Here is a 25338-nt window from a genome sequence, read left to right as displayed (position 1 = left end):
TCTGACTTAAAATGTTAACAAGATTCACAGTAAAAGTAGGCCTTAGGTAGTTTTGCTTGTTTCAGGACATAGTGAAATAGCCCAACTGGTTCACTTGCTTTTGTTTGGAAACAAAGGTATTATTATTATTATTATTATTATTATTATTGGTGTTCATTCCCCCCCCCCCCACACACACACACACCTTTTTTGGTCACATTTGTGATTGGCTTATGAACAAAGCCGTAAGTTTTGTACTGAAGGTCTTTATGAAAGAATACCTTGGCAGTTGTTAGTTCTTCAGTTGTCAGGAAACCCACTCAGTCTCTGCTCTTTGGTGAGAGGGACCTGGGTAGAGAGGAGCCTTGCGGTGCCCCCAGAGACCGGGGCCCTAGGGTGCTGCTTAGCCTATCTTCCCCTGGTGGGACACCCTGTGTGGGGGGTGCCAGGGGAGCATTGGGCCTGCGAGCCCCAGGTGGGGAGGAGCCTGGAGGGGCGAAGGGGCAGGTGATCTCAGGCCCTGACAGGGCACCCAAGGGAGGAGCAGCTGGAGGACCCTCTGGTTGAGTGTTGCAGGAAGATTGCAGGTTAGGTGATGGGGTGGGCTCTGTGTAGAAGGTTGGAAGCATGAAATGGGCAAGATTGTTTAAAGAAACCACATCTCCATTCTGAGTAAGGTATTTTGTGTAACTTCTTGAGTGTAAGGAGAAACTGAGTCTAGCGAGGCCGTGGCTCCTCTGAGGCCACATAGGTCATTGTTGAGTGAACTACCAGATGGTGGTATGTGTGTCCTGCTGTCCCCATGCGTTCCCCAACCCCCCCCACCCCTGTTGTAGGCCTCCTCATTGACCCCATTTGGAGCCTGTTGTTTGGCCACCTGTACTTAGCCTCTGACACTGCTGTCTGGACTCCTTTAACTTAGCACACGTTTATCAGGGCCACTGCTGGTCCCGTTTTCCCAGACCTGTTGAGACCATTGAGAGGTCTTTTTGCAGTATTTGTTTCTTCTAAATCTCTTTCAAGCATTTTGGAAACAGTGCTTTCTTGCTTTGTAATTATTTGAGGGGAAAACCATGGAAGAAGAAGGAAATAGCCAAATTTTTATTTCAACATGAATCATATATATTATCACCCTTATTTTTTCTTCAATTATAACAGTATAATTCTAAAGTGCCAGCCGACTCTCTTCAGCTTTGTTTGTGGTCCAGTAGTTCTGAATTAGATTATAATTAAAAATTGAAGTCAGCAAACATGAAGTGGATATCCAGGAGTGCTCTCTACTTGTCGCTGTGTTCTGTGCTCCTAACCCTTTGCCTGCCGCTCATCAGTGCTTTCCTTTCTGGCTGCTCTCCGCAGTCCTGCCTAGGACTCTGTCATGAGCTCTCAGGCCAAAGCTGGGGTCTGTTCCCTTGACATTTTGGGGATGGTGGCCACTGGTAGCCATACCACTAAGGGAATCAGAGCTTTTGAGGATTCCCTGTGCCCGAAGAAAAAATTCATGTTAACTAATTTTCTGATTTTTTGACTTCATTTTCCTTTGACTTTCCAATGAGAACTATTGGTTGTGGTTAGACCAGTGCCTGATAGTTGTAACAGCTATGAGAATCATTTCCTCAGAATGATCCCTGGGAGGAATCCAGGAGATGGATGTTTACTGTCTCAGAAAGAACCATCATCTCAAAGATTGGCTGTATGTAAAGATGAACGGGTAATGCTAAAGGACCTACAAAATGCTTAATGTGAATTGTGAGTACTCTAGGACTATCTGTAAACCTACCTGGCTTGAAGCACATGGTCTGAAAAGGTTGACTATTACTGACTTTAAATGTACCAACAACATAAGCAGTTGTGATTATTGTGGACTTGCTCCTGCTGTGAACTCACCTGTGGTAGAATGTACTCACTCATACATGAATCTAAACCGTGAAACGTGCGCTTGCCTGGCTCAGTCCACAGAGAATGCTACACTTGATCTTCAGGTTGTAAGTTCGAGCCCCACATTGGGTGTAGGGATTACTTAAAAATCTTTTAAAAATAATAAAATGTGAAACAGTGGAATATTTTGCCCTGTCTGAAGGTATTCAGTATACTAGAACCAGCATTTTCCACGTGAAGCATATATAGGACTTTCCTGTGCAGAGCCTCTTATATTCATTTTTATTATGCAAATTTAAGATATGCTCTTTAGCATCTGGTAAGAACAATCTTTTTGTGACATATGTCTGCCCTTGGCTAAATTGGAATGCAGATGTGATTTTAAACAGATTTTTTTAATAGATAGATGTTTAAGGAACGATGTGAAAATCTTTTTTTTTTTTTTTAATTTTCTGATCAAATCGGTACTCTAAGGGCAAATTTTTCCCAATGGGATAAAAGGTATAAGGAGAAATATAACAGCTGAAGGTAAAATAGTGGTTTAAGTGGATTGGTTATGCTCATGTGGAGTTCTCAGAATGGAAGAATCAGAAATAGTTAGGGCACCTGGGTGGCACAGTTAGGCATTCAACTCTTGGTTTCAGCTCAGGTTGTGATCTCAGGGTGTGATATCCAGCCCCTAGTCAGACTCTGTGCTGAGCACACAGCCTGCCTGAGATTCTCTTCCTCTCTTTGCCCCTCCTGCTTATGCATGCGCTCTTCTCTCTCTCCCAATTAAAAAAAAAAAAAAAAAATCAGAAATAGTTAACATGGGCAGATGGAACTGGCAGGGTTCTGGGGGCCAGGAAGGCCTCTCTGCCCATCGGATGGGCCCAGGCCCCTGTTGTGTGGAGTCCCAGGGGGCACAGCGGACCAGCCTCACTGTGCCTGATGGACTGAATAGAGGGTGCAAGTACTGACTGTATCCTTAGATGTCTTTCTTATATAAAAGGCTCTCGGTCAGTACATGTATCTGTTGAATGCTCAGTATGTGGTGTGAGGGAGTGACGTGTGCAGAGAAGCCTACTTGGTGATTCCTTGTGACGGGATAGAATTCTCATGAAACACAAGAAGGTGCTTTTGATATTTTATTCTCTGCTGTCAAAAGGATTATTAATAATGTACTAAAGAAGCAGCTTGATATTATTAGTATAGTCCTTAATCTGTGACCAGGAAAAATGGAAAACAAAGGAAAAACCAAACCCCCACTTCTCCCCTAATTGGCTACAATCTTTATTCTTTGGATGTATTCTCTCTGACATCCATTATTTGAATGTGGACTGTACAGAAATCAGTATATAGGAGAGGAATGACCTGATTTTTTTTTTTTTTTAGGTAAAAGATTGATACTCAAGTTTTAAGTATTTTAAACCATCAGTTTGAATGGTTTGTTTTAAACGATGTTTTGCTGCGTGTACTCTTCATTTGCTCATAATACCACTTTAAATACAAATGTAAAAGTGACATCTGTTCTTAAAATTACTATTAAAAAAATCTTAATCTTGTTTCTTGGTTTGGCCGCCTCCTACCTTCATCTTGAAAGGAAAGCGACTGCTCTTTGTGAGAGCTTATGTCATAGTCGTTAGTCTCTGAAGACATTCAACACTGACTCTCAGAAGGCCCTGGCATGGCAACTTCCTTTCCCCCCCAGACGAGTGCACACACATGCACAGACACGTGTAAACGCTCAGACACAGGCACGCTCACACAAGTGCACACATGCACTCATACATGCAGACACGCTCACCGCTTAGGCATGCGCACAGATGTGCACACACTCAGACATGCGCACACACATGCTCAGACACACGCTCAGATGTGCACGCACACACATGCTTAGAGGTGTGAACGCTCTCAGATACGTGCACACATGTTCAGACACATACACACACTCAGATACACACATGTGCTGCTGTCCATGAATTCATGTGTCAGGCACTGGGTGGGGGGGTGTTATACAAAGCCTTTCTGAAGTTTAAATGCAAGCTGAATAGCAGGGGTGCCAGTGGAAGGGCTGGAGCAGGCAGGTAAGAATTGTTGGCATTACTGAAGAAAACAGAAAGCTCATTCTCCCTGAACTCCTGAGAGACATAGCAAATGCCTCACGAGCAGGGTACACTGCATCTGTTGACTGTAGCTGGGAAGATGGGGTTTGCTTCATTTTTAAATTTACAGATTGTATTTAATGTTGATTTGGGTCAGATGTTTTGAGAAGGTGATTCTGATGACTTTTATGTGTGCAGTACTCATTCATTTATTTTCTAGCAACCAAATACCAAATAGGCGAGCTGTATTTTCAGTGCTCGATTAGTTTAGTGACACAGTTTAGCCTAACAGCCTGATCTTCTCATTTAGAATCCCTTGCTTCCAACCCAAGAAAGGTTTGCATGCTACTGAGCAGTGGTAACAGTGTGTGTTAGGGGAATTCAGAGCAGGGGAGAAGTTCTTCCTCCTGGAGGTTGTGTGTTTTGTGCAAATAACCCAACAAGCACTGGTACGGATGCGAGGGAAACCAGTTGGCTTTGTTCTTGTGAAGATCGTACTTTAAATTGAGGCAGAAGGATTCCTGTGAGTGGAATGAAGAGGAAGGAAGATGCACTTTCCCCCTCCTTTCTCTCTCCTGTTCCTTCCTCCCTCCTCTTTTTCCCTCCTTCCTCTTCCTCCCTCCCTTTTAAAAATAAACATTAACCTTATAACGAACTCTATCTGCTAGCAGAGGAGAGCATACTATCCTAGCAGGCTTGGGCGCTGTGTTCTCCCCACTTGAATAATTCACTTACAAAAGTTAGTTGCGTTTCTTTCAAACTGGTTTATTCCGGGTGTGCTTTTTACAGTCTGCATATAATGCAATTAAATGTTATCTGAGTGTTTCAGACATGAGTGGGAAAAGAAAATATTGCTGTAAAAGCTAATTTGAATGATTTGGGAAGATTGATAAAGGCAGTCCATTTAAAATAAACTGTCAAGTGTGGAAGAGACCACTATAAATATAAGCATTCCACCGTTAACATTTCCTTAGGGGGTCTCTGTAGTTTAACACCATTTCAGGGTGAATACTAGAATTGGCATATGAGAGTGTGTGCTGGTGAGATAGTAAGAACATCCCATCCTTTTGAGATTCATACTCAAAGGAAAGACCTTAGCCCAGGTCTGAAGATGACTGCAGGAGGCAGTGCCCTCTGAGTGGACCTGGTATAGTGCGTAAAGTGTCCCTATTGAACAGGAGGAGGAAAGAAACAGAGACTTAACTTGCATTTAGAGACTTAACTTGCATCTTTTTAAAGGCTTTCTGCTTTAACTGACTTCATTTAAAAATCAGCTGACCAAAGACTAGTGATTTATTGAGAAAAGAGGGCTTCTGCCCCTGATGGAGACTCTCATGGTGTGGGGAGCATCAGCAGTGAGCTCCTGTTAGAAGGCCGTCCGTTTCCCTGCTTGAATCACACACGTAGAGAACTAGAGGAGGACTGGGTGGACTGGCCATCATGAAGGCTGAAAATGACTTTAGTGTCACTTGTCCTCTGGCTAACAGGGCAGACCAGTAAGCTTCAGGTGTTCATGACCACATGAATTTCCAGGCCTAATCAAAAAGGATTCCATTGGTTACCTAAGAAGAATGACTAGAGATTGTGTGGTCCTTTCATGGGTGGGGAAACTGAGGCTGTTTGTCCAAGTCTTACAGGTGTGTTTGGCTGTGCTAAAAACCAGAAATCAATCTTCTTGTCCCCTTATTTTACCTGGTTATTTTTTATTTTTATTTATTTTTATTTTTTTATTTTTAATTTTTAATTTATTTATGATAGTCACAGAGAGAGAGAGAGAGGCAGAGACATAGGCAGAGGGAGAAGCAGGCTCCATGCACCGGGAGCCTGATGTGGGATTCGATCCCGGGTCTCCAGGATCGCGCCCTGGGCCAAAGGCAGGCGCCAAACCGCTGCGCCACCCAGGGATCCCCTGGTTATTTTTTAATAGATGGATTAAACTGAGGGGTATGTTTCAGTTTGGTTGAGGGCCTCACTGATTTGTCTATATCATCAGCCAGTGCTAGTGTATAGTTAAGGGTGTATCCTATTTGTTTCTGACCAAAGTGAAGGAGGTAATGAGACATATCCTATGTCAAATCATTATGCCTTACTCACTGATTTCAAGTCAGCAGTATGGTGATTTTTTTCCCTTTTACATTAAAAAAATACATTATTTATAGTGATTTTAAAACCTTGGGAGGAAGAAAGTAAAATGATGAGACATTTATTTTTGATGAGAATTAATCTTATATATTTGGTTTTTACCATGTATAATTTGAAAAGGAAGCTACAATGCTCAGAATGGAGAAATTAATTTACATAATAGCCTAGATTTTCTGCATGTATACATTAAAAAAGATGACTTGGAGTTTGTCTTACTAGCTTTTAATTTGGGGATCCCAGATCTTAATTATATCTTTTTTTTAATTAAATATTTTATTTATTTATTCATGAGAGACAGAGAGAGAGAGGCAAGAGACACAGGCAGAGGGAGCAGCAGGCTCCATGCAGGGAGCCTGACGTGGGACTGGATCCCGGGACATGGGATCATGCCCTGGGTCGAAGGCAGGCACTTAACCACTGAGCCACCCAGGTGTCCCAGTCTTGTTCCTTCTAAATAGGCAACGGAGTTTTTTTTTTTTTTTTATTTAATTTTTTTAAGTAGGCTGCACATCCAATGCAGAGCCCAACGTGGGGCTTGAACTCATGACCCTGAGATTAAAACCTGAGCCTATATCAAGAGTTAACGCTTAACCAAATGAGCCACTCAGGTACCCCGGCAATGGAGTTTTGATAGAAGATAGTTTTGAGAACTGGTCATTGATTTATGCTGATTTGGTTATTTTCTTAATTTGTAATTTAGTGATTAAGAACTTGTGTTCTGGGGTCAGCTTTTAATCCCATCCCCTCTGGTCTATAGCTGTTTGATTGGAGGCATGTAACTTTCCTTTTCTTCACTGAACCAGGAGCAGCAATTGTATCTGCTTCTTGGTGTTAATGAGGACTCAGCGAGAGAAGCCATGCAGAGCTTGGCTTGTAGCAGCAGCATCACAAAGGTTGGCTCTTCGGGTTATGACAGTGACTTTCTCTTTGTTGTGGTTGTGGGCAGCATGCAGCTTTTCCTTCCATGAGTTTGTCAGAGTTCTCTCAGCCTGCCCTCTGCACCTTGCCCCATGTTCTGGTTTGATGGTGGAAATACTGCAGATGCTGTTCTCCAGTTACAGATGGTCGTGACACCCTAGACTGAGCCTGTCCAGGGCCATCCATAGATTCACACTTGGCTAATCATTATTAGTTTTGCCCGCTCACTTATTTGTATGGTTATTTGAAAAGAGGTGATATTTCAAACAAGATTTTCTTTCTTTCTTTTTTTTAAGATTTTACTCATTTGAGAGAGAGAATAGAGCACGAGCAGGGGGAAGAGGGAAAAGCAGGCTCCCTGTTGAGCAGGGAGCCCAATGCGGGGCTCGATCTCAGGACCCCAGGATCATGACCTGAGCTGAAGGCAGATGCTTAACCAGCTGAGCCACCCAGCTCACTCAGAGCTGAATGGGCATTGGAGTGTGGATGATCTCTTAGAAATAACTCGTGACCCAGATTATCATATTGCCAACACCGAGGTATCTTTTTCACGAATGGGCTTTTCTTCCAGTGCATCGCGTGAACTTCTGTAAGGTGGGCGTTAGCCATACCGCTTGATTTTAAAGACCCTGTCTATCGTATGGCATACGGTTAATTGTGTAATTCCATTTGGCATGTACTAGTACAGGAACAGTATAAAGGTTTGCTTTTCTTTTAAGATTTTATTTTTTAAGTAATCTCTGTGCCCAATGTGAGATTCGAACTCACAACCCTGAGACCAAGAGTTGCATGCTCTACCAACTGAGCCAAACAGGCACTCCCAGCATGTTTATCTTTTAACATGATTCAGTGAATTGCCGGAAACTACCTGAACGTGCCCTAAATGGGTTAGTACATTTGTTTCTCCTCTCTTCTCATCATGGGCCCATTTGTCTTACTTACACAAATCCTGGGGTAGTCTTGCCCCAGGTCCCATGGCTGGAGAGGTGAAGTAGCATTCCAGTCAAGCATCGTGACCTGGAGCCAGGCTCTTACCTGTTGGGCCACCTCTCTTGAGATGGCGGAAGCAATCAGAAATCCCCTGTGGGATGCAGAGGATTGTTGGGGCCACCTGGGTTCATGGGGCCAGTGGGGTGAACTGCCTTGGACATTTGGCTAGAGGACCAGATTGTGCATCCTTTTTCCAGTATTGGACACCAGGGTGTTAAATGGGATAGACATATAGGGTCTTCATGGTGCCTCTGTTTTGGTGTATTTTACATACATCATTCCTCTTATTTTTGACTTAAGGATGTTCATTATTAAGATTGCCAGGAATTAAAAAAACAAAACAGAACCCTAGATGCCTGCCAGTATCGGGTGTGCAGTGGTTAAACCCTGGCCATTCAGTGTCCACTCTTTCAGACATCCTAACTCTGTCTTGTTACATGACTGCCAGAAGGGTTCACGGGTAGGAAAGATGATCCCTCATTTGTAATCTCTGTGGGTCCCTCTCTTACCATCAGTCATGACCCTTCCCACCACCCTTCTCTCTTTCCTTCTTAGGAGGGGTGAGAGTGTTTTATTTACATATACACATATCATCATTATTGTCTCTCCCCAGCACACACATCCCCAGGTGTACAGTGTGCACAGGTTGGGAATTAGGGTTCCAGTGCATTGCTTTCTTCAGCCACCTGACCTCAAATGTAGTTTGCTCAGCCATAGATGCGCTCAGTTGTTCAAATTAGATTTCTTTTTTTTGTTTAAAGATTTTATTTATTTATTCATGAGAGACACAGAGCAAGAGAGAGAGGGAGAGAGAGAGAGAGGCAGAGACACAGGCAGAGGAGAAGCAGGCTCCATACAGGGAGCCTGACTGAGGCTGAGTCCGGGCTGAGTCCGGGCTGAGCCACCCGGACTGCCCTAGATTTCTGATTTATAGGAAAATTGTCTTCTCTCAAAGATGACAAGGGCATACTTGACCACATTCATTAGAACATGGTAAAGGTAAACCATGTGCAGCTATTTCAAATATGAGTAACATTTCAGAAGTTCTGGGGCCCATGGTGGCCACAGCCCCAGCAGGGCATGTCCACAGGATACGTGGTCACAACAGGTCCCTTTCTCATTGAGAATCTCCTATTGTGAAAGGCAGTCTAAAAATAGCTTCTTTTTCTGTATTACTAATGCTAATAATGTGAGATAGTCTCAGGTTTGGGAAAATATGAAATGAATGAATGACATTTATGAATTTGAAATCAAACATTCCTAAAACATTCAGTAACTTCTAGGAACAAGAACAGTTCTTATTCCGAACAAAGGTATTTCTTAAATGAACAAAGGTATTTTTAATCTGTTGATTTTTATTTTATTTTAATTTTTTAAAAGATTTTATTTATTTATTCATGAAAGACACACACACACACACTGAGAGAGAGAGAGAGAGAGGCAGGCAGAGGGAGAAGCAGGCTCCATGCAGGGAACCCTATGTGGGACTCGATCCAGGTGGGCCAAAGGCAGGTGCTAAACCGCTGAGCCACCCAGGGATCCAATCTGTTGATTCTTAATATAACTATTATCTGTGTCTCTTGGGGGAAGAGGAAGATTCTCATTTACCTTCTCCAAACAGGTCGGATTTTTAAATCTAACTTGAAAAGTAAATAAGAGTCATCCATGGGGACATGTTTTCAGTTTATCACATTCAGTCACTAGCTTCGGTAGGAAATTACATGGAACACAAGCTTACTGTTTTAATAAAGAGTATTTGGTATCTTCTTCCTTAATAGATTATGTAAGTAAAGATGTGCACCCCCTCCTGGTGTTCAGTATGTGGAGCATGGGTCTGGCCCTGTGCTTTCAGCCTCCTGCTGTGTGGTCTCTGGGGAGCGCTTGCCCTTCCTTGTGTCACTGACCCACTGCGATAGATAATTGGGATGATTTGATGAAGTTGTCATGTAAAGAAGTTAGGACGGTTGGTGCCTGGTAAGTGTCCAATTATTGCTAAAGTAATGTTCATTATTTTATTATAAAACCACAGTGACACACATAAGAAGGTTGATATTAAGACCCTAAAAAGAAATGTTCCAATGCTGTGACATTATTTAATTTGAAAAAGAAAAATAACCTTTTCAGTGATTGGCACCCAAGGACCTGAGCTGACCGACTCTCTGAGAATCAGGTATACCACAGAAGTGATGGTGAAATACAGAAACTGAGCAGAGTAGTTGGTAGGGGAAAATAACGTCTCTGCCCACCTTGAAGTGTGGGGAGTGTCCTGTGGCCAGGGCTGTGCTGAAGGTGCTCCCAGCGGCTGCAGCCTCCTGGCGGCCCCTGCTGGCTTGGGCCCAGTGGTCTTCACAGCCTGCCCAATGGAGGCCACGTCTAGCCCAGCACCCAGCCGGGGCTCCAGCCTGAGCTACTGTCCTTTTCCTGGGCCTCGCCCTGGGCATCGTGAGTGCTGGCGAGCCATGGGAAATGGTGATTTCAAAAGCTGATGAACTTTCGGAGATGAGTAGAATCCTACAAGAAGGACTGGCACTGTTGGGGTGGGAGCTGTGTGGCAGGCCACAGTGCCCCAGAGAGTAGGAAAGCTCCTTCTGGAGCCTTGCTTTGGCTTCTGTGAGCTAGTGCTTTGTTATTCAGAATGTTCTGCTGGGGGTCTTCTGTCCTTTTCAGGGCCTGGAAGAGATTTGCTTGTTTCCACCCCATCCCCACCAGTGCCCGTGGGTGTGCTGTCCCCTTAGGTTTGGATGCTTCTGGCACAGTTTTGGTCGATACGAGCAGACCCTCCTGGTTTGAGGATTCTGATTCTGCAAGTCTCTTCACCATCCTTGGGTGGTACTGTCCTGCAGAGTACCCTGGGGTGGCTGCGAGCCTGCAGTGATGGATCATAGACATGAGCAGCATCCGAAGCCCACAGAATCTTTGGGTTGGGGCTCAGGACTCTGCCGTGTGCTGGGATCTCTGTGTGAAAACCAAACTAATACTGAAGAACCACTTCTGGAGGAAATAAAATAGACTGGTATTTTTTCAGCAGATTGTTACTGACATTTCTAAAAAAAAAAAAATAAGAGTAGATTAAAATAAAATAGTACAGGAAATATCAAAGTTCATTGCACATACCCAGGGTTATTTTGTGAGACTGAAAAATCTGTATGTATGACATGTGCTCCAGTTTGGTTACATTGTAGAATGTATTTTTTTTTACTGTGGGTCAAGGTCAGTGAAGTTTGAAAGCCAGTAGAGTAGATGTTGGCTCTGGGTTCCCACTCCTCCCAGCATCCTTCTGTATTGTTTGCAGCCGGTTGTCTATGCCACAGCCAGGAAATGAGCTACTTTGTGAGGAACATCAAAAATAAAAGATGTGGGGAAGAAGCTTTTAATCCATCCTTGGCAGTGGGTCTCAAATTTCAGTGCACATTTGAATATCCTAGGGAAATGAGTAAAATGCAGCCACTGTTCCAGACCTTCTGTCTCAGAATCTATGAGGCAGGGCGTAGGATTCTGCATTTTAAGTTAAGTGTGTCCCATATGATTCTGAGGCTGGTGTCTGTGGAACTGGAACCACCGTTTAAGAAGTATGGATGGGCCTGTGCAGGCACTTTATGTGTTATGTTTTAAACCTTGTAACAAATCTGTGAGGTGCCCCCCCCCTTTTTTTTTTTTTACAAATAAGGACATTGCAGCCACATTGATTTGATATGGTGATTTGCATGATGTCCCAGAGATGCTAAGGGCCCAGGTCAGCCCTCCCTTTTTGGAGGGAATCAAGTGGCATGAGATGTAATTGGGGGATTGATCTTATGGGATAAAAGCTGTTTAAAATAATGACAGTTTATTTTTATTTTATTTTATTTTATTTTATTTTAATTTTAATTTTAATTAATTAATTAATTAATTAATTTATTGACAGTTTTAGAAAGAAGAGTGGGCATGAAGCATTTTGTCTTGGAAGGAGATCTTGTTACAGCTGCTTCCAGGGCAGCTTGTAGACCCCTGTCTTCTGTGAGTGGACCCAGGCTAGGAGAGGCCAGAGCACAGATGGGTGGGCCGTCCCCGTGGTGCAGGACGCCCCTGCAGGAGAGCGCCAGCTCTGGGCTCTTAGGTGGTGGCTTCGCTTTTTGGGCTCTCTGCTTCCTTCATAAAACCGGAGGGTTGTAGGACAGCATCCATGCCTGAGCGTGCTTCCAGATTGCAAATCCTGTGGCTTTATCTTTGGAAAGGTATTATTTCCTGTCTCCTACCCTGCCAGAGATACTGCGTGGCTAAACAAAATGTAAAGAAGTGTTCTGAGCCCCGCGGGGAGTCACCCACTGGAAAACTGACGCCCAGTTCAGTTCCGGCTGTGAGACACAGCGAGCCCTCCCGAGGGAGCCCCTCCCGGCGGACCCCCTCCCCGGGAAGCCCCTCCTGGTGGACCTTCCTGGCGGACCCCTCCTAGCGGAGCCTCTCCCCGGGAAGCCCCTCCTGGCGGCCCCCTCCCGGCGGCCCCCTCCCGGGGCAGCCCCTCCTGGGGGACGGCTCTGCTTCACGGTGCGAGGCTCCACCGCCTTACAGCCCGCCCTTGGTCTCCTGTCCATCATGCCAGCGCTGCACCGGTGCTCGGCTCAAGGCTGCACCCTCTAGCACCGCACAGCTGCAACTTCATCCCCTTATGTAAAGAGAGGGAGGATGGTTATCTTTCAAGAGGAGGCAGCTGCTTCTGATAGGGTGTGAGTGGGAAGTTCTCTCCACTTGGCTTTGTGAGAACCAGGGAAATGGTCACGTTTCCAGGAAGCAGGGCTGGTACTGTGTGGCTGTGCATTTTGTAGCCCTAAAAAGGCGCTTTATTTTTAACTTGAAGGTTATCATTTCCCTCACTGTCTCTGGCATATGGACTTCCTTCTCTTTTTAAATGTGTGACATTTTATGCTCAAATTCTCAAATAATTTTAGTCTTAATCTAAGTTGAATTATAGAGATACATATCCTCCTAAAATACAACTTTACAATCATTCAGTGCTTAATATACCCAAACCCTTGACTTGGATCTGCAAGTGATTACATTTGCTATCCTGGAGAGTAAGAGAGACGGAACCCGCATTTGGCCTGAACATCGTATTTACAAAGGTAAATGTTTTTCAGGCATACCTTGCAGCCATATTCTTTGATTTCCCACTAAATCACATTTTTGCTTTGAAAATTTACATGTTTAATGTTAATGTTTGTCTACTTCTTGATTTTTTTTTTATGCAAGAAGAAACAGTAATTATCATATATTGATTTTCAGAAAGTATGTGAGGCCAGTATCCTATTTCAACCTCAGGTTAACCATATCACCATTGCTTATTTTAAGTAGAAATTCCAGCATTTGTCTTTCTTTTTTATTTATTATTTATTTATTTATTTATTTATTTATTATTTATTTATTTTTTTATTATTTTTTTTCATTTGTCTTTCTTATAGAATTTATAATGGAGCAGAGCTGATGAGTTACAAGCTGCTTCAGAACTTAGGCTGCTCCTGGAGTAACAGGAGGTACAGCTATGTTAACCTCTGATCTTTTGGTGAAGACAGAATAAAGTGAAGTACATGCTAAAAGCGATGCCGAAGATGATGTCTATAATGTTAGCACCATCCTAAAAGTTTGCTTTTATCCTATTTTTAAAGGATAGAGGGTACCTTTGAAGGATGGCTGGCTGCATGCTTTTATGGATGAGCTACAAGTCACTGGCAGGCAATACCAAACAAAAAATAAGTGAGATTTATGGAAAAAACAGAATGGAAGGAATCCATAAGTAAAATACATCTCAGCAGACAAAACTGATTGCCTTTGAGCTATTTTCTGGGGGCTTGACCCTAATGCATCCAGATATGGAAGTGGTAACTGTGGAAGAATAATAAAGACTCAGGAAATAGGACTTGCCATCAATTTTTAAATGAAAGAGAAAATAGAATACCAGAATGTTAAGCATGTATATAGGTTAAGATTTGTAACATTATGTTAAGTATAAATGTGTATTTTTGATATGTGTAAAAACTAAAGTCTGTGAATTAAAAATTGGTCTTTAAACTCTGAGCCTGTGTCCTCATTTCTAAGAGTTAAGGGCTTGTGCTCTATCATCATATCGAACATAGAGGTATGAAGCAGTTTTCATTATTTGTAAAAGCCACAGGTTACTGAAAGCATGGAGTGTTTCCTTAAGTTTTGCGTGAATTGTACAGAATTGGTGTGGAGTTGTCGACTCATCAAAAACATTTAGCTGGCTATTGTGTGGATGGGGTGAGATTGGTTGGGCAAATGGGAGGGAGGAGATTGGGCACACTTCTCTGAGAAAAGAATAAAAAGCAGGTGGAATTAGGTCTGTGGAACCCAGAACTAACTTAGGTGCCTGTATGTCTGTTGCCGTGTTAGCAGGTCACCACAAACTCAGCACTTGTTCTCTCCCACTCTGGATAGGCCAGGCACCTGGCCACAGGGTGGCTGAGTTCTCTGCTCAGTGTCTCTTGGGTGAGCTCAGGGCTGGGCTGCCATCTCCCCCGAAACTCAGGGTCCTTTTCGTGTTCATGCAGGCTGTTGGCAGGATACACTTCATGCTGCTTGAAGGATCGAGGCCCCCGTTTCCTTGCTTGTTGTTGGCTGATGGGGGTCGCTCTCAGGTCGGTGCCCTGCGGGGGTCGCTCTCAGGTCGGTGCCCTCTACACCCAGTGGCATTCTGCTCTGTTGAGGCCAGCAGGACAACCTCTTGGATGTTTTACCTTCTTCTACGGGTCTCCTCTGATTGGTTAGCTGAGAACCAGCTCTTTGGTAGCCTGTTGGCAGGGGTCCTACTACCCTGTCATGTGCAGTTGCTCCCCTGACACTTGACACACACTCAACACTCCGAAGGGGATTTTGTGAGGGGCATCTACCAGGTGATGCCGTGGGGCATCTCAGGTTGTGCCTACCACAGTGCTCAAGAAATAGTGGCCGGACCAACAGCTGGAAGGAAGGAAAGGAAGGAAGGAAGGAAGGAAGGAAAGGAAGGAAGGAAGGAAGGAAGGAAGGAAGGAAGGAAGGAAGGAAGGAAGGAAGGAAGGAAGGAAGGAAGGAAGGAAGGAAGGAAGGAAGGAAGGAAGGAAGGAAGAAAGAAAGAAAGAAAGAAAGAAAGAAAGAAAGAAAGAAAGAAAGAAAAAGGAAAGAAAGAAAAAGGAAAGAAAGAAAAGAAAGAAGAGATTAAGGAAGGGAAAAGTCAACTTTGAGTTCCTGCATGGCTGGGCCAGCGGCGTGTGAGTGAATGGGAACCCAGCCATCAGAGGGAAGGTGAGGCAGTCCCGGGGCGACTCCAGAAGCCTGCAGGAGGGGAATGAGCCTTGGACTTCAGGCAGATGTGGTGCAGATTGGAGAGGACTCCTCCTGCTGGGAGGGTCTTCAGTGGGAACCAGCATGGGAAGTTCCAAAGGCTAGTCCTTGTGGTCCCCAGGTTATTTGATGATAGTGAGGATTTTTTCGGATTGGTCCTTTTGCCTGTAAACTCCCAGCCTTTCCAGCATGCTGATATTTTATTCCGGATTATATTCTTATAAATATTATTATTTATAAGAGAAAATGTATGTAACATATGGAGGAATTTCTGATAATCATGAACCTTATAGGTTCACGTTGTCCCTGAAGCTTGGCACAAGCTGACGTCCTTGTTGTCTTCTTTTTTTTTTTTTTGGATCAAACCATTTTATTGAGGGACTTCAGGGTAAAGGTGGGAGGGGAGGAGGGCAGGAAGCTCCGACATCCTCGGTCTAGCATCACAGTCCCCGAAAGACCCGTCCTTGTCTTCATTTAAACAACCTGTTTAGTCAGTTGCCTGGGTAATCCAGTATTTTGAAAGGCCTTCACTCGCAGTAAAGGCTCCGTGGGGAGTGTTTCCAGATCTTCCCCAGGAGCAAGCAGAGTGAGTCCGTGGCTGGGAAGTCAAGCTGACGTGGAAGAAAGTGGTCCTCTGAGCTCCTCCCTTGCATTTCCTTAGCTCCATGCTTAAGGGTGTGTGTCAGGAGGAGCACTAGCAAGGAAGGCTAGGTGTCCCCAGAATGTGGAACTTGTAGTAAACCCATAGCTCTGTGATGTCAGGAGTTGAGGCACATGAGAGCACTTTGGGGAAAACAGGCGGAAATAAGTACTGTTTTAAGCACTCAGCTTACAGGCCAGGTGTGTTTTGTTCCCAGCCCTCAGGCCGGGAGGAATTTCAGGCATTTTGGTCAACTGCTTTAGGACCTTCAGGAACTGTGTTGCTGTCAGCAGCTCCTGCTGTGTCATGAAAGTGAACGGAGCTGACCCAGATGGCCACTTGGAGGGTTAAAATGAGGATTTTTAAAAATAAATCTTGGCCAGAGAAGACAGCACAGAAACAGCACACTTTGGACCTGTGTGATACAGGACAGGGGTGTTCATCCTTGTGTGCCATTGAAACTAAATCCTCAAGTAGGTCACAGTTCTCCAGTGGAAGATTTATTTTACCAAGCTTGGGCTTTCATGTTTAATGCAGTCTGTCAGGGAGCACTTTATCAGGAACCTTGTGTTCTCAGCACTGTGTCCCTTCAAGCTCTGGAGGAAATAGCAGGTGGAAAGTAGGAGCCGCTGAGGAATGGGGTTGGGAAGGGTGACCTGTGTGCAAGAGGGACCTAGAGCCCTGCATGGTTTTCCACCAAATACAAGTAAGCGAATTATGCTACACTGAATATGCTGAAGTTGTATCGGGAGGGCTTGTTTTACGGACTAAGGTAAGGATTCCAACACTTAAATTGTTTACCTCTGGTATGAAATTTAGAGATACACTTAGCTTTGTTCTTCAATCTCAACGAAGAGGTTACAGTATAAGAGTAAAGTTAGTGGGCAGCCCTGGTAGTGGTTTAAATAATGATAAATAAAATCGCTTTTAAAAAAACCCCACAACCACTGAGGGTTGATACCTGAGCTCTCTCTGAGTTCAGAGGGGAGGTGTCAGGGCTGGTATGTAGGGCCAGGGAGAGCTTGGTGCTCTCAGGGTTTCTGATGGCCATTTTCCCAGTGGATGAACCCCATCCTCCATGTCCACCTCCAGTGAAGGAAAAAGGAAAAACAGATTTGCTTTCATTACTTTCTGGTTAGGTTTGGGGGAAAATCATGTTTATGTGTTTTTTTTTTTAATTTTTAAAAAAAGATTTTATTTATTTATTCATGAGAGAGAGAGAGAGAGGCAGAGACACAGGCAGAGGGAGAAGCAGGCTCCATGCAGGGAACCCGACGTGGGATTCGATCTCGGGTCTCCAGGATCATGCCCTGGGCTGAAGGCGGCGCTAAACCGCGAAGGCACCCAGGCTGCCTTGTTTATGTGTTTTAATGCAGGTTTTCTGCACCTGGATCTTTAGTTCTGAGGTGTTTTGTGTGGGCAGGTCAGGGATAGAAATCCCTTCTTGATAGCTGTTAGGAGGAGAGCCCTGCCCACAGCTTGAGCCTTTATTTTCTGCTTGGTTTTCCTGTAGTCCATATGGCATTGATGAGCTGAAGCTGGCTTTGAAGTAGACAGGTGATCTGCTGCTGTGAACGTGGGAGCCTGTGATTGACAGTGTGTCAGGAGTGTCAATGTGTGTATGGGAACCAGACGTATGGCCCAGGAATGTCAGCAAGTATATCATGTCTCTACAGCAGCATGGACAGCCTGCCTCCAACGCTGGTGGAGACAAAAAAGGACCCACGTGTATCCCAGCTCGTTTCTTACAATCACGGGAGCTTTCAGGAGGTTGCTTGTGGATTTTAAGTATAGGTAATCTGCATGGGTAGAAGTCACATCATTTTGGATAAACTTAGGATGAGATTTATATCTACCTTATCATCACTCATAGTCCTAGAACTGTTTGACTTTAGAGGAATTTATTTGATTAGAAAAGTTCTGTTAAGGTTGTTTGAACATACCAATTATAATAGGTGGTTCAAACCATTCTACTTGTAGGCTGTGACCAACCAAAATCTGGACAGGAAACTTTAGATATATGTTGATAAAATGAAAGCATAAAATTAAAATGTATTGGAGGGAGTACAGAGCATCCTGTTGATCTCAGATATTCTCTGTAATATTTAAATTTATAATATCAAGGATGTATAGATTTTTATATATTTCAAATACATATTTTCAAAAAATAAAACCTATCAAGGTACATTTGATCTTAAACATGAATTGGCACTTTTTAAAAAAATGAATGGCCAGATAGTAAGTATGTTAGGCTTTGTGGGCTCACGCTGGGTCTCCCATGCGGCTCCTCAGCCCTGCAGCTGGAACATGAGGCAGCATTTGTAGAGAATGGGCTTGGTTGTCTGCATTCCGGTGAGACAGTACTTGCAAAAGTAGCTGAGGGCTGCTTGGATTTGGCCTGCAGGCGCTGTTGGTCAGGCCCTTCCTGCAGCATTGTTTAAGGCGTGGGAGGAGAGGCGGTCTGTTTTCTCTACTATTTGAATAAAGTGAAACTGTAAAACATCTGCAGACCATCTCTAGAACCTGTTTTAGGAGTTTAATTAAGGTTTGGGGAGTGACATAGTTTTGACCACCTTGCAACAGCCCGGATAATCATGCCCCCTTTTGATCTTTCCCTGTACATTTAGGAAGCCATTCAAAGCTGGATTTAGGTGGTTCTTCTCTTTTTTACAGCAGTGGTTCTTAACTCCACCAGCCGGTGCTCCACTGTATAAAATATCTAATGCTCCTTATACTATCCCTAAAATGTAATCAACACCAGTGAAATCAAAATAGTGCTTTAACAAGAAAGTCTACAAACAAACGTTTAAGTATGTAATGCTGAAGTTTGACTATATACTAGAATGATGGTACTGGAAGTGCTGATCTGCTTTGAGAGTGTAAATCTGTCCATCACCTGGTAACTTCCTTCATTGACGTCTTGCTGTGGAAAAGATGGGTCAGCAGAAGATGTATGACCTCCTTGTCTAAGTGCAGAGAGGTGCTCATGAACTTGTGGACTTGGATCACACTTCAGCAGTATCACTCTAGAAGATGTAGCATCTCTATGGACAGAATGTCCATGGAGGCTGACTGCTACCAGGGTGTTGTGTTGGTGACACAGATGCCGTGAGCCAAATTGCTGCTGGTGATGAGATTTTTCTCAAGTGAACAGTTCTTGGTATATTTCCGAGGCAAAGTAGGGATTTCCTCCACTTACAAGATAGTTTCTCTCCTGGAAAATGTAATGTATGAAAACTGTGCCAAAAATTTGTTTCTGTTTATGCATAAAATGGAGTTAGGTTCTAAGAAGCACAGGAGTTTGAATTCTTTGAATATCTGGCAAGACATCGGAAAGTCAGGCAAGATGTTTAATTAAACGTGTGTGTTAGGGCTGGTCACATGTGAGGTCTGTCCAGCATTCCTGGCTCTCATCCTTCGAATGCCAGTAATGTTCCCTCCAATCATTGTGACAATTACAAATGCCCCCACAGATTTCCAAATATAAAATAGAACAAAGGAGTATGGAAGTGAGGATCCGTGGAAAGTGTTACACACATGGTTGAATGTGCAGATCAACACTTGGCTGTACTCTGATCATGCAGATGGCCTGCAGGGGGTGATCGAAGCAGTTTCATTGTCCACCTCAGCTTTCTCAAAACTTCTGAGTGGTTTTTCTTGACTCTCTTCTTTATTTCTTACATTCTCCTTTTCTATCTTTTCCTTACCCCCTACTCCCTCTCTTATTTGGTCATTTCTCTTGGTATGATTCTCTAGGGTAGTTTCTTATCTTGATGTTCCAACAAACTACTGAGTCATAATCACTTATAATGTGTTGTGAGAATCCTCTATTACCATAATAATTAAAACACTGAAATTTGCAGTATGCTTTTTCTAATATCACTTGGCTGTTTTTTGTTTTCTCCTGGGGCTAGAGAGAAAATGGTAAAGGTAAGGCCCACGGATATCATAATTCTACAAATGGTCTAATCAGTACTTTCATGTGAGGTTGCTTGAGGATTAAATTTGCAAGACCTTACTTTCAAGTTACTTGCCAGTGCCCATCAAATGCGTTTAGTGGAGGATGTTACAAAGAAGGGAAGAACAAGTTTGTCATGTTTACTGTTGTGTGGTATTTTAACAGTCCAAAGTGCAGAAATTTGCTACGCACCAATAGCAAATTTGTTCTCTGTCTCTCACTTTTTGATACCAGTACACTTGGATCCAACAAGCTTAACAGGCCCATTTTTCAGTAATGGACCCCTGTCCTTCCCATCCCCCCATCTGTGGCAGGGGTGGGGGGGAACCCTTGGATGACCTGTGGGTGCCAGAAAGCACATATTGGAAGGACTGCTATTAATAGTGTTATGTCTGAACTAAGAAAGAGTTAAGATTATAACTTGTGAACCAACTTTGACTATTTTCAGTTGATTTTTAAAAATTCACAGTTGAGCGGTAATGAGTCATAATCATTATTTAATTTTCTCAAACCAGAGAGTAGATGCATTTTGTTCTTAGACCCTCCAGGCTGTAAGTTAGGGAGAGAAAACCTTCCTTGAGGTTAAGTTGAAAGTCTCTTAATGCCTGTTCCTGGACCTTACCTTACTCTCCAGAGCAGATCTCTTTCTAAATGCTTCTTCTTCCTGTCCTTTCTGCAGGACAGAGAGAGCTATATACCAGCATCATTCTCTGCTCTTATGAGTTTAATATAATTATATGGTTAGAACATAAAGTATGCAAGAACAAAATCTGTTATGATCAGTTATTTAGAACTTGTATTATGCAAAGTTATAGAAGTTCTATATTGTAGAGTCATACTAGGATCTTTTCTGATCTTGAGGACTTGAATTCCATTTACAGACATAAAATAGTGACCAATTTCTTTTTTAAGAGAAGGGGAGGGAGGGAGGGAGAGAGACAGACTGACAACTCCCAAGCAGAGTCCATGCCCCCAGCGCACAACTCCATCTCAAAACCCTGAGATCATGATCTGAGCTGAAATCAGCTGACACTTAACCAACTGAGCCACCCAGGAGCCTCTCATTTTTTTTTTTTTTTATAACAGTAGTCCCCCCTAATCTGCAAGGAATACAACAAGCAAGACCTTTATTGACTGGAAACCATGGATAGGACTGAACTCCCTATATATATTGTATGTTTTTATATATACTGTATTTTTCCTGTACACATATACCTATGATGAAGTTTAATTCATAAATTAGGCACAGTAAAAGATTAATACTAGAGTAGAACAATTAAAACAATATCGTGTAATACAAGTTACGTGAATGTAGTCTCTCTCAAAATACCTCCCTGTGCTGTGCCCAGCCTCCTTGCTGTGAGATGGTGTAATGCCTGCACGGGGCTGCAACGTGAGGTGAGTGACGCAGATGCTGTGATAGAGCCCTGGCTACTGTTAACCTGGCAGTGTGTCAGAGGAGCATCTTTGGATTCTGGACCATGGATGACTGTGGGTAACTGACACTGCAGCTGAGGGGGGGCCACTGTATTTTCTTATGCTGACATAGGTCATTGAAGGAATTGGGAGGAAGCAAATACTTGTTGAGAATCTACATGTAAAAGTTCGTTCAGGTAAAGATTCTGGTGTTAGGGGTGTTCAAGTCTAGTTGAGAACATAAGGACTTATAACAGCAGTGGCAGCAGCAACTACCAGTTCCTGTGATGAGCACTGCATGAGTTACCTCCTCCAATCCTCCTGACAGTCCTGCTGCAGTAGATCTTGTTATTCACATGTGGTAGTGGTAGAGGCTAAAGATGACAGATGCTAAGTGGTTGTCAGAGTCACATGGCTAGTAGGGCCAGGGATGTGTGTCTGCTGCCACCGTTCTTCTCCACTGGATGTTTCTGCCCTACGAGGCTGCTGTCAGTTCCTTGAGTGAGACATGCCCACTGGTTCCTGGCTTCAGTGACTGTGTTCTTCCTAACCCCCACCTCCATACAGCCTACCTACAGACAGTTCCTGCTCCCTACACCAACCCCACCCCTTTTTTGCAGTCTGGCCCCTTAGCTTCCTGTAGCCTCAGCTTCACACTTGATTGCATTTATGGTTTTGATTTTATGGACTCTTGCAATATACTTAGCTCCATGAACAGGTCCATTCTTAGCTCCATAAAGGCAGGAAATGTCTGTCGTCATTGCCTAGCATGGCATGAGACATGGTGGATACCCAAGAAATATTTATTAAATGGATATACAAACTTTTGTTCACTATATACCACAAAGAGTAGAAAGTGAGAGATGCTGTGAGAGACTCTGCATCTTTTATTTTTTTAAAAGATTTTATTTATTTATTCATAAGAGAGAGAGATAGAGAGGAGCAGAGACACAGGCCAAGAAAGAAGCAGGCTCCCTGCAGGGAGCCTGATGGTGGGACTGGATCCCGGGACCCCAGGATCATGCCCTGGGCTGAAGGCAGATGCTCACCCAGGCATCCCAACTCTGCGTCTTTTGTGGGAAACAGACTTTTTTTTTTTTTTTTTTTTTTAAGCATACTAAATCAGTTTTAAAAATTGAGTAAGGCTCAGTCATTTAAACGCCTGCCTTCAGCTCAGGTCATGATCCCAGGGTCCCAGGTCATGATCTTGGGATCAAGCCCCACATTGGGCTACCTGCTCAGCGGGGAGCCTGATTCTCTAACTCCCTCTGCCTGCTTGCTCCCCTGCTTGTGTTTTCTCTGTCAAATGAATAAATAAAATCCTAAAAAAAATTGATTAAATATTTTCAACATGTGTGTTAATACTGTGTATTATAAAAAGTCATAAAATTGGAACTTTAAAAAGAAAGGATGAAAAAGTTTTAAAAACCTGGAGTTTCTAGTATATTTTTTTCTGTATACAAAGGATCACCTGGTGTAGGGGACCTACCCTAGCATTTACAGCTGAGGGCAGCGGGGACACTTTGTGGTGGTAAGCAGCCACTAAGTAAGCCTCAGTACCTGGTGGGATTAGCTCATGGACTGATCAGAGTGTGTGGTCTTGAGTGGGAAGTGCTGGGCTCAGGGGGCAATGGCAAGCAGTTGAGCATGAAGTGTGATGCTACAGGACTATGGGGGAACATGGAAAATAAAATTCATTGGAAAGACTGAGGCTTGCCTAGGATTATGGTCTGATGATCAGTGTGTTAAGACGTAACTATTGGAAATGACAGCTTATTGAGTTCTGGAAGAAGTGAGTAACTGGCCCCTCTCAAGCTTTAGTAAACTTCCTCCTCTTTCTTATCTCTGAATGTAGTAGACATAATGTACCATTTATTCTATCCCTTCTTAAGCTCTTGGTTTATTTTTTCCCCCTCTGCACCACATGCACCTAAAGATTTACTCTGTCATTATCACTGAAAATATTGATGAGGTTCCTATATGAAGAATGTACAGACAGCATGATGGCATGGACTACTTTACACTCATTGAGAAATACTGGTGGTTTCAGAGGCAGAATGAATGACAGAGGATAAAGTAGTACAATTCTACAGATGCGCTGGGTGATAGACAGGGGTCCGGGCAGATGTGACCTTTGAAGCTGGTGGCCAGACCAGTGGATGGGAGATGCTTATTCTTTTGCTAATCTGGGTAGGGTGGTAGGTAGCTGCGTTGGCAGGTTTCACATTCTGTCTGCTTAAGACTGCCAGGGATGCTGGGGAATAGCTTGTCGGGGCAGATGGCCCCCAGGAGCCAGCTCTGTAATCTCAGTGTCTGTCTGTCTGTCTGTCTGTCTGGAGGAGAGTTTACACCACAATTGAGTAGACAGAAAATGTTACGAGATCTGTACATAGAGAATCGATATTTAAAAATCATGTTTGCTGTACGGTAGGAGGTGAGATAGTGAAAATTGTTTCTGTTCGTAACTGTGACATGTATCTATAAGTAAAAGGGGTTTTGTTGTATGATTGCAGATTATGATGATGCAGAAAGCATTTTAGCCTATTTCATAGAAGCAGATATGAACATCCCTCAGTCTGTTAAGAGGGAAGTATAAATTGTCACGTGGTCATTTAATAGAGGTGTGGGGCATTTAAAAAAGTGCTTGATTTGTAAAAAGAAATGAAATGACTAAAATTTTTTTGATCTAATATACAAAGCTAGATGGTTTCCAAGGAATGTTTGTGATGCTGAATGTTGATAATAAAAGATTTGTTTTAGGTTAAAATGCACTGTTTTTCTTTTTAAAAATTATTTTAATAAGTATAAAAAGGGATTTGACTTTGGTCTAAATTATATATTTGGAAGATTTGCTCTGAGTAACATATCAATGAAGACTTTAAAAACATTTCTTTCTGAGGAAACTAATCTATTAAAGAATAAAGGGGAAAAATGGTATCTCTGAAAAACCGAGACAAAATATTACCCATTCTTACATAATATGTTCAGAATATAAAGAATATAAAGGAGACCTAGAATGTGTGTTTGCTAGTTGTAAAACATTTCAGATAATTTTTTTGACACTTTAAAAGTATATTTTAAGCATCTTGAAAAGAGTCTAATTCATTTGTACAAGCTAACACATTCTAGAAATACAGACATAAAAAACAAAAAAATCAGGCTCTGAGTTGAGTACAGCAAAAAAGAAACAAAAAATGCTCCCAAACCACAGACCTGGATTTGATTATGGTTTCCTGGCTGTATTATCTCTAGTAAATAGGAATTTCGTATCTTGACCCGGGGTCCCTAGTTTCTAAAGTATAGACAATAAATGTATAAAAAATAAATGTATCTATCTTAACAGGCTGTGTTTAGTCATTGGGTAAACTAATTAGGTTTAGAAAATGCTTTGAAAACTGTAAAGAATAATATAAAATGTCAATAGTTTTAACAGTTTAAAGGTGAGATGTTGGCCCAGTGATGGTTCTGCTAGGTCCACAGGTGGTTTAATATATGTAAACTGGAAATCTAAAACAATGAAAGCTTTTTTTCCAAAGCCAAAATGTAAAAACTATGAGTGAAATTTAGCTCTTATGTATATTCATTCTAATCAGTAAACATGTATTTGTAGAATGAGTTCACTGGCAAGGCATCAACAGCTTTTGTGTAGAGATGTAAATTTTTTTGTGCTTCTTACTGATAAAACTATGCATTTTTAATGAAACCTAAAACTTACAACTGTATTTTCACGCAGCTGACCTGGTTGGTTAGATGGATGACCTATTTAACAGGTTATTTACTTATGAGAGGGACCAACCTGCTTTTATTGAATTGTTGATACCTCAGGGTAGAAGGCCCAGTGATATGAAATTATGGTGGTTTGGTCCTTCACAAGGCAGTTTAATACAGCTTTTATTCCCCAGAGCATCAAAAGTCCCCCAAACTAAAAACTTATGGTGACTGAAGGTATTTTCTTTAATTATATTCAAAATCTTAAAGTGCTTGCATTTTTTATACAATGACAAAAGACTTTTTGTGAACAAATA

General features: G+C 42.8%; 1 protein-coding gene and 1 long non-coding RNA gene across 8 annotated transcripts in view; both read left to right on the top strand.

The window, feature by feature from the left end:
* TRIO (trio Rho guanine nucleotide exchange factor) overlaps window positions 1-25338 on the top strand; it is a 355982-nt gene that overhangs the window by 62557 nt on the left and 268087 nt on the right. Inside the window, exon 1 of one of the 7 annotated variants that reach the window (XM_072807308.1) lies at window positions 16112-16711. The exons of the other annotated variants lie outside the window; for them this stretch is intronic. The gene's annotated coding sequence lies outside the window, so the exon portion shown is untranslated. Of the gene's footprint in view, window positions 1-16111; window positions 16712-25338 lie in introns of those variants that run through there. 7 annotated transcript variants of the gene reach the window in all.
* On the top strand, window positions 1304-15059 carry LOC140621891 (uncharacterized). Its single transcript, XR_012021608.1, has 2 exons — window positions 1304-13087; window positions 13424-15059. It is a non-coding gene; the product is annotated as an uncharacterized lncRNA (long non-coding RNA).

This window comes from Canis lupus, chromosome 31 (genome assembly GCF_048164855.1).
Source record: "Canis lupus baileyi chromosome 31, mCanLup2.hap1, whole genome shotgun sequence".
NCBI lineage: Eukaryota > Metazoa > Chordata > Mammalia > Carnivora > Canidae > Canis > Canis lupus.
The sequence above is the reverse complement of the archived record's forward strand: the minus strand, read 5'-3'. Positions and strand labels throughout refer to the sequence as shown.